Source organism: Zootoca vivipara, chromosome 3, assembly GCF_963506605.1.
Source record: "Zootoca vivipara chromosome 3, rZooViv1.1, whole genome shotgun sequence".
NCBI classification, from domain to species: domain Eukaryota; kingdom Metazoa; phylum Chordata; class Lepidosauria; order Squamata; family Lacertidae; genus Zootoca; species Zootoca vivipara.
In genome coordinates, this window is record NC_083278.1 from 42,137,537 (window position 1) to 42,150,595 (window position 13,059).

The window sequence follows — 13,059 nt, forward strand, 5'->3', positions numbered from 1 at the left end:
AATTAGGATCAAGAAAAATGTTTTCTCCTCTTCTTCAGCTCCTGAATTCTAAGACTTCAAAGAATTAAAATATCTCCTCACATCAATTAAACATATGTAGGGCAAACCTATGTGGGTTTCCGAGTTTCACATGGCATTGGCGAAGTGTCCCTTTGTCCTTGCTTAGTTCCTGCAGCCCGAAGCTATTTATCTCTGTCACACCCGTGCAACTGAGTCCCAGAACTGCAGAGTCCCTGTTAGGGCCACGTTCCTGTGCTAAATGATGCACTATAGGATATTGACTACTGTGAGGTTGACAAGGCTGCCCTTTTGGCAAGGTGAGAGAGGTTGTTACAGTCACCTCTGGGAGGCAGACGGCATTATAAATCTAATTCTTAAGGAGGCACAAAGTATTTGAGACACGGAGCTCTGTGATGTAAGAGTCTCTTGGGCCCTGGCTACACAGTGTAGGATTTTTCAAACTGTTACACGGTATACACATAGTCAATATGCCTGGAAGCACGTTCAAGCCTGATTTTTCTATCCCTTTGCAAATCACATTGATCTACAGGACCAAACCAGAAAACTTTTAGAAACAGGTATATAAGTAACTGAACTCACCCCACCCACCCACCCAACATCCTGTACTGGAAGAATGAAACAAAGTAAAGAAACTAGGAAGAGCAAGAGGAATGAACATACATGGCCGATATAACCTTTGAGCCAGAACAGTAGAAAAACTGCATAAAACGATCAGCAGGATTAAAACTGTTCTTTGTGGTTCTGCCAAATGAGGCAATCATCACCTCAATTATATATTTCATATCAGCATTCCTTGTCATTTTCAGAAGAGTATCAGCATCGATTAGGGATGGTAGGGGGATTCAATTCAGTTCTCATTTAAAGTTGAACCTACCTAATCCACACTTTCTGAAAAACAGCTAGGTTTCAAAATTCGCACTTCTCTGAATTCGGCAATGGATCTTCAGCAGCGCTTTTTATTTTTTATCTAAATCACTAATTATTGTGAAAATGTGAATGGCTGGCAGTGGAAATATGAGAAAGTGGGAGAAACCGACATTGACAGATTCACCTATCCTGACTATTGGTAGTCTTCCAGCTATTTCTTCCCAGGAAACAAAATGGTCAGCTAACATGCTGAGGAGGTTTATTGAGATGGATTGTGTAAACTGGCCACCCGCTCCAGATTGGAACTGACCCTAGGCATGGATTCCTCTGGGAGGTCTTCTCCTATGCCTTGATTGCTGAGGGGAGTCATTTGTTATACTGGTGCTTCCCCACTTCCCAGAAGCCTTTTCACCCCCTCTTTCCCCTTACCTGTAGGCTTCTACCTCTGTCCCATCGAACACACTTCTGCCACTCCTTGTGGTGGTACTGTGCTGCCAGTGTTTGTCTGATTGGTGCCAGATAACCATTTTAATTTCTTCACAATGCCCCTGATGTAGCCCCTCTCTAGGGCTTCGCGTAGCCTCTCTAGTCTTGGGCTTTGTGGGAAATGTAAACAGCAAGTACCTAGTCACACAGAAGAATTAGTCAAGGTACCAGGGCAGACATCAGCAGTAGTCTCTCTCTCTCTCTCTCTCTCCCACTCTCTCGCTCTCTCTTAAAAAAATGAAATGAAATGAAATATGGAAACAATCCTTAATTTTCAGCCCACCCTGTCTTTCAGCCTCAGGATCGTTACTAGTGTGGGAAACACACACCAATAAAAAGCAAATGTGAATTCTGTTAACTTGCTTGTCCAAATAAACCTAGGCCACCTTTTTGTTGGTGGGAAAAGCAGGTGCGAGTAGGGACAGTAGAAGAATCTCACACTAAGAATCTGGGGATCTCACTTAAGGTGAGAGTTTTGGCAGGGTCCCAGCTTTGGTTTCAAACCAGTTGTAATGTTTGACCTAATGATTAATCCAGCCCTGTTGCCTTTTGATAACCTCATTCACATTATAACTTTCCAGATTGACTAAAGTTTATATGTGCCGTATTACTTCTGGCATTCTTTCCTTTTCATAACCCCCCCCCCCCCCGCAAATGACATCATTGGATCAGATTTCATATGCAGGCATCAAAGAACTAGAGAGCATTCTACTCACTTCCCACCACATTGTTGTTCTACAAGTCACGAATCCAGGATACAAGATACAACCTCTTCTTTCTATGCAGCCTTAAAAATGAAGGTTTCAACCCTTCCTAGGCCAAAAACTGAAACAAACTACCTGAGACGAGAAAGTTGGGCATGGATGACTCAGAACACACAAACAGGATCTGTGAGAGAATATGATTTACATATTTAATGGGAAAGATCAACTGAGATACAGATTAGAGGTGAAAAATTTGTTTCTCTTAGGATCTCATATTTCCAACCTTAAATTCATTTACCACACTTCTGCATCAGTTTGTCCTAATGAAAACCTGCCAGCATTCAGTGCCCAAAATTATCTGCAATTTTGCCTAATATACAGATTTTTGCAAGTAAATTTCCGTAACAAAATGTACTATTATGTTTCCCACCCCCAATAATATATGCATTTCTGTCCATTCTTCCCTACATACACAACTTTGTACACATCTTTTGCTTATGGATCTGTACTGCCCAGACAGGTCACTGGATTCAACTACTGGAGATAGTATGAATATTGCATGTAGGGTTTTTCATTTTTCAGCTGGACCCTTGAAGACAATGGGATGAAGAAGGCTAGGGATAGGGGAAGTATAGAAACAGAGTGGAGGACACAAAAATAAATGTTAAATGTTATTACTTGAGAAATATAGAAGGGGAGGGGAAAATCTAGAGGTGTGGTATTAGTATATGTATATCCTGCTTTTCTTCCACAATGGAACCCAGGGTGACACATATATGCAAGTTTCCTAGGGGTCTTCCAACCAGGGACTGGCAACAGCCCCAAATTTGTGTAACTTCCTCTTAGAGTCCATGTCCTGGGACCTTTGAAAGTGAGGTAGTCAGGCTACAGTTCCAACTTACGTTGAAATGAAAAGTGGAATTCAGGTAATTCTTCATTTTCTAGCAGAGGAATGTTGTTACAAAGTACAAACTAGCTCTAGAAAAACTGGAATGACTTCAAGCAATTAATTTCAGCTACAGTCATGGGCGTAGGCAGAGGGGCAGGGGGGGCAATTGCCCCCCTGGAAGCAAAAGGCTGAGGGGCGCAGGCGCGGCAGCCCCAGGCTCCCGCTCCCGGCGCGAAGCTCCAGAGGCGTGCAGGGAGCGTAAACGGAGGAGCGCTAAGCAGGAGTGGGGAGCGTAAGCGGAGGAGGCAGCCACAGGCTCGCGTTCCCCGCGCGCCTCTGGAGCTTCGCACCGGGAGCAGGAGCCTGGGGCCGCCTCCTCGGAAGACCGGGGAGGCACAGGCAATGTAGCCCCGCCCACATTCCCACTGTGGCCCCTCCCCTCCCCTCCCGCCCCTTGCCCCCTCCCCTTGCCCCCCTACTTTTTATCCTGGGTACGCCCCTGGCTACAGTCCTGTGCAAAAAGCTTCTTTCCAAAATTTACTGCATCCTCATGGAAACCTTCTCCTTTGAAGAAAAATAAAAATAAAATAAGAGGAGGAAATGAAGGCACCTCTGGAAAAACAGTGAAAGTAACATTTTTAAAAGAAAAAAATAGGTCTAATATACCCATCTGATGTAGCTATTAAAGAACATTTCTTTAATATTTTATTTGAATGGTCTGATATGCCAGCTAAGATTTAAAACAGTTTAGAAGTGCATTAGGGAAGAGCTGGAAGTGTCAAGCAAAAGAGGCATTGTTAAGTAATTTAAAGTATTGGAAAAAGAAGCTTGCTATAATTAAAGAGATAATAGGATTCCAACCTCCATTCGTGCTGTACATTTGTTCAATGATATCAGAGGCCACATTCGAAAGAAACATATAAACGAGTGGCAAATCCATTGACTATAGCTAAGATGATGGATGCTGAATATGGAAGGAGGAGTAAAAGTGGAGGATGGATTTAGGAAAGTCAGGCCTATAATATTAATGGCAGTATTTTCAGAAGAGGACTCCAGATTGCAAATGGAGCATTGAAATATCACATACTGGTTGTTGACCACAGGGTGGTGTTTTTTTTTAATAGCCTTATCAGGAACAGATTAAAGGCAGGGATGGAGGAAACAGGCTGCATTTGATATGTGTGTTGCCAACCCATCCCCTCCTAACCCCACCATCACCTTGCATGCATGAGGTGAACAACTGCCTGGAAGCACCCTGAATAAAATAGCATTCAAATAAATGTGAGTTGTAAATCTGGCTGCAATATTATTACAAAGTTGGCAATCATTTATTACATGCTGGAATAAAATCAAACCCAAGGAAGCAGTGTGGTGGTAACAGGTATTATTAATGCTATAATAAGTCAAACTAGCCATAGCAGAGTGGTTTGAGGTTTTTGTGGGGGAGGGTTGTACTTTTTCATTATATTCTGATATAAGGTATATTCTTTGGAGGGAAGGGTTAAGAAAAACTTAGACCCCTTAGATTCACTTTATCCATGATAAGCTTCTGACATAGCCATCATATGTGACAAATCCATGGACTCATTGTGCACATGTGATAGGAATCAGCTACTAAATGTGCCTTCTAGTTGTGTGTTCATATGCTGAAAAGGACTTGCATTTGCCACATTGTGTACACAACCATGCTAGGCAGAATCTACACACATATTAAAAACGCTGTGGAAATGTTTTTGTTAAAAAAAAGTTTTAAAATATATATTGAATTTGCTATAGCTCACTGTCACCATCTAGTGTCACATTTGTATGTTGCACTTTACAACACACTTAAAACATTTTATTTGCAGCTGTATCGCTGAGTCCCTAGATGCACTTTACAGCATGTAAGTGATATAAATCAAGAAAATAACCATGGATCCAGCAGCTTTTAATTTTGAAGGGGAAAAGATTCTCTCACACAAACATATAACCTTCCATCCCATAGCATATATGGACTGTCAATTATTACTGTATTTTTCTCTGAAATTTCTGTTATGGCAGTCATGTGTAAGGCAAAGGAGCCAAAGGTTTGTAAGACTGCCTTTAGAGCGTGACCCCTAACTATGTACAGTGGTACCCTGATTACAGGTAGGTAGCCGTGTTGGTCTGGATCGAAGTAAAAAAAAAAAAAAATTCCTTCAGTAGCACCTTAAAGACCAACTAAGTTTTTATTTTGGTATGAGCTTTCGTGTGCATGCACACTTCTTCAGATAACCTGAGTTACAGACGCTTCAGGTTACAGACGCTTCAGGTTACAGACTCCGCTAATCCAGAAATAGTACCTCAGGTTAAGAACTTTGCTTCAGGCTGAGAACAGAAATTGTGTGGTGTCGGCGTGGCCGCTGCAGAAGGCCCCATTAGCTAAAGTGGTACCTCAGGTTGAGAACAGTTTTAGGTTAAGAAGGGACCTCCAGAACGAATTAAGTTCTTAACCAAAGGTACCACTGTATATGTTAGAACAAGGTGACCGTGTGTGTGTGTGGGTTGATAAAGTGAAATGTATGAGACATGATGCAACTAAATTGGAATAAAAGTTGTGGGGGGAACTATTTGTTGAAAATGATATTGTAAACCATGATACTGAAACACTCTGATGATGGCTGGGCTCAGAGGTCTTATCAAAAAATGAAGGGAATATAGAATATACCTGGATATATGTATTAATCAAAACAAACAATATCTGCTATCTTCCACTGGAAATGTGTGGACGACAATTTAAATCTATAATACTTTCAACCTCACACAAACTAATTTACTTGAAGAATGAAGTACACCCATGATTTGAGGGCTGCTGCTGCTATTTCAAATGGGATAAAGGACAATGCTACTAACAGAATAACGTTGCTATGCAGCCAGTTTGAAAAGGAACAAGAAGTGCAGATAATCAGTCTCTTGTTTGGAAGGCAAGATCTTCTCTTTCTAAAGCTGACGCTTCACCGTGTTTCTCCGAAAAGAAGCCATACCCCGAAAATAATGCCATACCCCAAAAATAAGCCATAGTGATACTTAATTTAAAAAATAAGACATCCCCTGAAAATAAGCCACCGTGTTTTTTTTTGAGGAAAAATAAATATAAGATGGTGTCTTATTTTTGGAGAAACACGGTCAGATTCTGGATGCACCATACAACACATCCATAGGTCTTGACAGCAGATATTTCCAAGTGATGGAGATATAATTCAATAGAAAATAAAACCATAGAATTATAGATTTGCAAGGGACCCAAAGAGTAATCTAGTCCAACTGCCTGCAATGCAGGAATCGCAGCAAAAGAATCCCTGAGAGATGTCCATCCAACTTCTGCTTAAAAACCTCCAATGAAAGAGAGTCCACCACCTTCTGGGGAAGTCCATTCCACTGCCAAACATCTCTTGCCATCAGAAAGTTCTTCCTAATGTTTGGTCAGAATCTCCTTTCTTGCAAATCAAATCCACTGGTTTGGGACCTACCATCTAGTGCAGCAGAAGACAAGCTTGCTCCATCCTCCATGTGACAGCTCTTAAGATATTTGAGGATGGCTATCATATCTTCTCTCAGTCTCCTCTTATCTGGGCTAGACATACCCAACTCTCACTGTCAGGAGATTCAGTTCCACCTTAAGACTTAGGCATGTTGCTGCTGATATATGTCACATGTCTAGGTATATCCTTTTATGGACTTCTACTTTCAGTTCTGTACTGGTTCTGTTCTGAGTTCTGTTCTGAACTGTTTGATCTGATGGAAGAGAGAAAGCATCGTTCGCTCTCTCTTCATGCTGTAATATAGCTGTAAATAAACCACTTTAAAATGCCTCTCTGCTGCTGCCTTATCATCTCCGCTGCAACCGCTGAAACTGCGTGGGCATCTCTGCTGATTGCGTGCTCAGGTTGCTGAGACCCTGAGTCGTGTTCGTGTTCCATGGGAATCACCAGGACTGTGGCGAAGAGGGAGCTGCCGTCTGGACCTCCCAATGGTGAAATCCCAACAAAAGGGTTCCGGGCCCAGAAGTACAAGGGTCGTCAAGCCCAGAGGAGATGGTTGGTGGTCTCTGACCAGCCAGTTATGGATCCAGGAGCAGGCAGTGTGTTCCGAATGCGGCTTTGATCAGTGCTGAAAACATCGGAGCAATTGAGAGGTATGTGTGGAGAGCGATAGGCAGCAAAATGTTTATTCAGCAAGCTGCTGGCTGCTGCCGGAGAAAGCTTTGAAACAGACAGTCGTAAACCTGTCCCAGTGATTAATTGACTGTGAGATAGAGCTGGAGCGGAGGCACTTTTCCAAAGTGATTGCCTGTAACAGGTGGCAGGAAAAATGGAGAATATGCTTGGAAGCTCTAACCAGATAATTCTTCTGGATGGGACTAATTATCATACATGGAAAATATATGTAGAAGGCAAGTTAAGACTTGCAAAGCTCTGGCATGTGATTGAAGAGAACCCCCCCGCGCCTGTAACGAATGCTTGGACTCAATGTGACTCACAAGCTCGCGGTTTGATTATTGGATGTGTCTCAGCTACAGAATTAATTACCCTTGCTAACAGAGCGTCTGCGAGACAAATGTGGGAGGGACTACGTGAAGCCCATGAACGCAAACAAGCAGGGTCAGTTCTATTGTTTTTTCGGACTCTGCACAACATGAAACTCCAGCCGGGAGGTGATTTACGTGCCCACATTCTTGAAATGCAGCGGCTGAGGGAGGAACTGGTGAATCGTGAATTTGTTTTGCCAGAAGCTGTGTTTGCAGTGTTGATTCTGGACTCTTTAGACCACAGCTTTGATGCCATTGCTAGCCAGTTAGCAGCCCTCCCCACAAGAGATTTAACAGCAGCTAGAGTAATTGCTGTATTGCAAAATGAGTGGGATCGGAGGAGAGCTGAGGGCGCCAGTTGCAAATCACAGGAGCCAGCTGCTACGTGCCAATCTCAAGCTGATACCGCTAGAGCCTTCACGATCAAATGCTATGGTTGCGGAGGTCAGGGTCACGTAAAGCGAAACTGCAGAAAGAAGCAAGATAAGCAAAGACCGATAGCTGCTGCAAATTTCAAAGGCAAGCAAGGAAAGGGGGGTGGCAGCGGTGGAAAGCAGCCAAGTGGACAGCGTAAAGCTATGCTGGCTAAGATAACAGCAACTTCAAAGGCTAATAACTTCTTTGTTGTTGATTCTGGTGCGACTCATCACATCTGCCGAGACCGACATCTTTTTGTTTCATTTCAAGCCTATAAGGGGAAGATTTTACAGGCAGGTGGATCATCTTTGGACATTCAAGGAACTGGGACAATTGTGTTAGAATCTCTAAACCTAGAGATTGCTGATGTGCTTTATGTGCCAAAAGCAAAGGATAATTTACTTTCAGTTCCACAGCTGGACAGAAAGGGTTTTCACATCTCTTTCAGGAATGGCATTGCCATTATCACTAAGAACAATGAAGAATACGTACGTGCTGAAAAGGTTGATGAACTGTTTTTGATGACTTTTGATGATGTAAAAGTGTCTGAGGGTGAACCTGATGAAAATGTTGCTTATGTTGCTAACACAACTAATAGGCCTCTTCATGCAGGTTGTATTCACAAATACCACCGCATTTTTGGACACTTAGGCTGGCAAGCAGTGTCCAAGATGCCCAAGGTTGTGCAGGGCCTGAAGCTTAAACCCTGCAAGTATCATATGAAGTGTGTTTCCTGTGCACAACATAAGGTGAAAGTTGCACCCAAAGGGAAAGTGTCTGGGAGGAAGGCAACCCAGCCTTATCAGGTGGTCCATGCAGACCTGGTAGGTCCACTATCACCATCTGTGAGTGGATCTAGGTATTTTATGATCCTAATAGACTCCTACACCAGATATGTTCACGTGTTTGTGCTAAAACAGAAATCAGATGCCTTTTTAAAGTTCAAGGGTTTCTGTGCATGGCTTGAAAATGCCAGAGGCCAAAAGATAAAGTGCCTATTCAGTGACAATGGAGGGGAGTTCACTTCTCATGAATTTAAAGCTTTTCTGTCTGAGAAGGGAATTCAACACGATCTGGCATGCCCCAGAAGTCCTTGGGAAAATGGTCTGTGTGAAAGGGCAGGACAAACCTTACAGCAGGGACTTAAAACCTTGCTGCATGATGCCAATTTGCCAGAACAGTATTGGGCCGAAGCACTATCTAATTTTGTATACACTCTTAATCGCAGGTGGCATTCAGCGATTGAGTGTACCCCTTATGAGAAGATGTTTGGCAAACAGCCTTACATCAAACACATGAGGATCTTTGGATCTGACATGTGGGTAAACACCCCACAAAGTGGTAAGCTGGGGACACGAGGTGAACCTGGTATATTCTTGGGATACGAAAATGGAGCGTACAGAGTGTTAATGAAAAACACTCAAACTGTAAGAATCACCAAGAGTGTCCAGTGCAATCCCAAATGGGGGGAAAATGTGGGGATTTTTCAGATTCATCCTGTTGATGATGAAGAAGAAGAAGAAGCACAAGCTGAGGATGATGATGAGCAGAATTCTGGTTCTGATTCTGATTCAGTAAGAGGCGCAGGTGCACTATCAGCATCTGATAGTGACACTGCAGATTATTTAAGTGCAAAAGCCTCAATCAGACCATCAGATGCGTCTGACACTGAACCAGAAGAACCTCTGTTCACCATTGGACGCTTTTCTCCTAAAAAGGAGGAGTTAAGTAAAGATGAAGAACGGACTGTTCGAAGGTCCGAGAGGGCCACAAAGGGGAAACCGCCCAAGAGATATGCTGATGAATATGCAAAGACAGCTGTTGCTGTTCTTGGTACCTCTGAAAAAATCTTTGAACCTGCTAGTTTCCAAGAGGTTCAGGAATTGAACCCAAAGCAGGCTCAGCCATGGCTGGAAGCCATGAAGGCTGAAATTGACTCCTTAGATAGAAATCAAACCTGGGAGCTAGTTCCAGTTGTCCCGGGAATGAGACTTGTTGACAGCAAGTGGGTGTTTAAAGCCAAGACTAACCAGAATGGAAAGATTATGAGACACAAAGCAAGGTTGGTCGCCAGAGGATTTTCGCAGGTACCGGGGGAGGACTTTCACCAAGTCTTTGCTCCTACCGTGAAATACGAGACGGTGAGACTCATGCTTAAATTTGCGTCTGAACAAAAGTTTCAGGTCGCCCATCATGATATCGATACAGCTTTTTTATACGGGGTTTTACAAGAAGATATATTTTTACTGCCCCCTGCTGGTGTGGATGTACCAAAGGGAATGGTATGCAAACTAAAGAAATCACTGTATGGGCTCAAACAGAGTGCCAGGTGTTGGAACACCAAACTTACAGAAACATTGCTTTCCTTAGGATTTAAGCAAGGTATCGCTGATCCGTGTGTATTTGTCAAACAAGAGGGGGAGCAAAAACTGTATTGTATTTGTTTTGTTGATGATTTGCTGTTCTTCTGGAAGAACAAAGAGTTGTACCAGAGTACACTTGCGCAGTTGAAGGAACACTTCAATATGAAAGACCTAGGTGAAGTTTCCAATTATCTTTCTCTACAGGTTGAGAGAAACAAAGAAGGTACTTTTCTGGTACACCAAACTCAAAAGATTACTGATGTGCTGAACAAATTGAATTTAATTGACGCAAATCCTGTTGACACACCTATGGTACAAGGTTATAAAGTTGATGATGATGCAGAACCATTTACCGACACTACACTGTATAGATGTGTGTTAGGTAAGTTAAACTTCATCGCAAGAGTTTCAAGACCTGACATTGCTGTTAGCTGTAATTTGCTGAGCAGACGTGCCAACAATCCTACTGTTCAGGATTGGCGTGCTTTGAAACGCATTTGTAGGTACTTAAAAGGAACCATGCACTACAGATTGCGTTTCACAAGTCAAAAGACTGGAGGTCTGGAAATCTTCGCAGATGCAAGTTTTGGTAGTGATGTCACAGATAGCAAAAGCACTTCAGGTGTTTGTTATGTATACAACCATTGTCTTTTTGATTGGATGTGCAGGAAACAGACAACCGTTTGTCAGAGTTCCTGTGAAGCAGAGCTCAACGCTCTCTCACTCTCCTTAATGGATTGTGAATGGTTGTTGCAACTGTTCAAGGATATTGGAGTTAATGTGTCTTGTCCTATTCAGGTATATCAAGACAATCAGTCCTGTTTAGCTTTGCTAGCATCCGAGAGTTGCAAGCAGAGGACCAAATATTTGCAGATAAAATTACATCGTGCAAGGGAATGCATAAAGAAAGGACTGGTCCAAATATCATACATGCCAGGTAATGAAATTCCGGCTGATATGTTGTCCAAGGTTGTAAATAAAGAACAGTTGCACAGTTATATGCAAAAGCTACAGTTTGGAACTGCTGAGCTTAAGGTTTCACAGAATGGGGGAGTGATGTCAGGAGATTCAGTTCCACCTTAAGACTTAGGCATGTTGCTGCTGATATATGTCACATGTCTAGGTATATCCTTTTATGGACTTCTACTTTCAGTTCTGTACTGGTTCTGTTCTGAGTTCTGTTCTGAACTGTTTGATCTGATGGAAGAGAGAAAGCATCGTTCGCTCTCTCTTCATGCTGTAATATAGCTGTAAATAAACCACTTTAAAATGCCTCTCTGCTGCTGCCTTATCATCTCCGCTGCAACCGCTGAAACTGCGTGGGCATCTCTGCTGATTGCGTGCTCAGGTTGCTGAGACCCTGAGTCGTGTTCGTGTTCCATGGGAATCACCGGGACTGTGGCGAAGAGGGAGCTGCCGTCTGGACCTCCCAATGGTGAAATCCCAACACTCACAACTGCTTCTCATAAGGCTTGGTTTCCAGACCCTTGATCGTCTTGGTTGCCCTCCTCTGCACACTTTCCAGCTTGTCAACATCCTTCTTAAATTGTGGTGCTCAGAACTGGCGACAGTACTCCAGATAGTTCTGTCCAAGGTAGAATAGAGTGGTGCTGTTACTTCCCTTGATCTGGACATTATGCTATGTAAATGAGACATACAATTTCAAGCACTAGGTAAATGGTTACTAAATCTTCACCCCAAAAGGAACTCAGAATTGGGCAGTTTCACATATAATTTCATACCGATTTCAGCACCGCATCATCAAGACTTTGGAAAAAGAGGCAAACATTTGCAGTGACATTTTTGAATAATAAAGAGAAGTGACTGCAAGTGTCTGCAGTTAGCTTTTCATGTTAGCTTATTTGTTTAAACTGTTCATAGGCTGTCCAACAACCTGAGATCTCTGAGCAGGGCTCAATAAATACACATGAAAGCAGAGTACATTTACAATAAATAAATTTGAGAAAAACCATCAGATGCTGTGCAGATCAGCCGAAAACACAAGCCGAACATTAAAAATTATCAAAGGCTTCTTTGAATCTGGCATCTTAATGACAGTACAGTTCAATGTTTACTATCAGGGTTGTAAATCAAGGACAGGGGGCTGTGGTAGATGTCTATTAAAAAAAGGATGCATGGAATTGAGAAAGCTCCCCCTTCTCTTTATCTCCCATAATACTATACTAGAACTCAGTCCCGTATGGTGAAATCAACTACCTGTAGTTGTGTTTTGTTCTTTCTATTCCCAGATACAGTTGCAAAAACCATTCTCGTTGCTTAGAACTTTTTATATACTTCTTTTTCCTAAATTCTACAGTTTAGGAAATTAAATGCACCAGCTATCTTGCAGCCAAAACACACAAGGCAGAGAAATCAGTATAAACATTTTAGTAAAACGCTACAGCAAGTGATGTGTTTCAGTTTCAAGTAAGTAATGTAAAAATTAAATAAAAGTAAGTTTGTAACACTCCCCTCCTGCCCCCCAAAGGCTGTACAATCTCTATATTTTCTGCAGCAGAAAAGCTAGCTCAGCAATGTCAAGGAGCATCGTAATTCCAGGTACATATTTGAAATTACAATGTAACTTGAATAAATTTTAAGTTACAAAAACATAAAGTGGGAGGGAACCTTCAAAAACATCAAACAGCTTCTAGGACTTTTGGTTGTTGTTATATTTTCCCCCCTTCAAAGTGAAACTGTCATCAAATAAGACACTTTAAAAAAATCTTGTGCAATGAAGATTTTAACTGAAATGTGAGCAAGAGA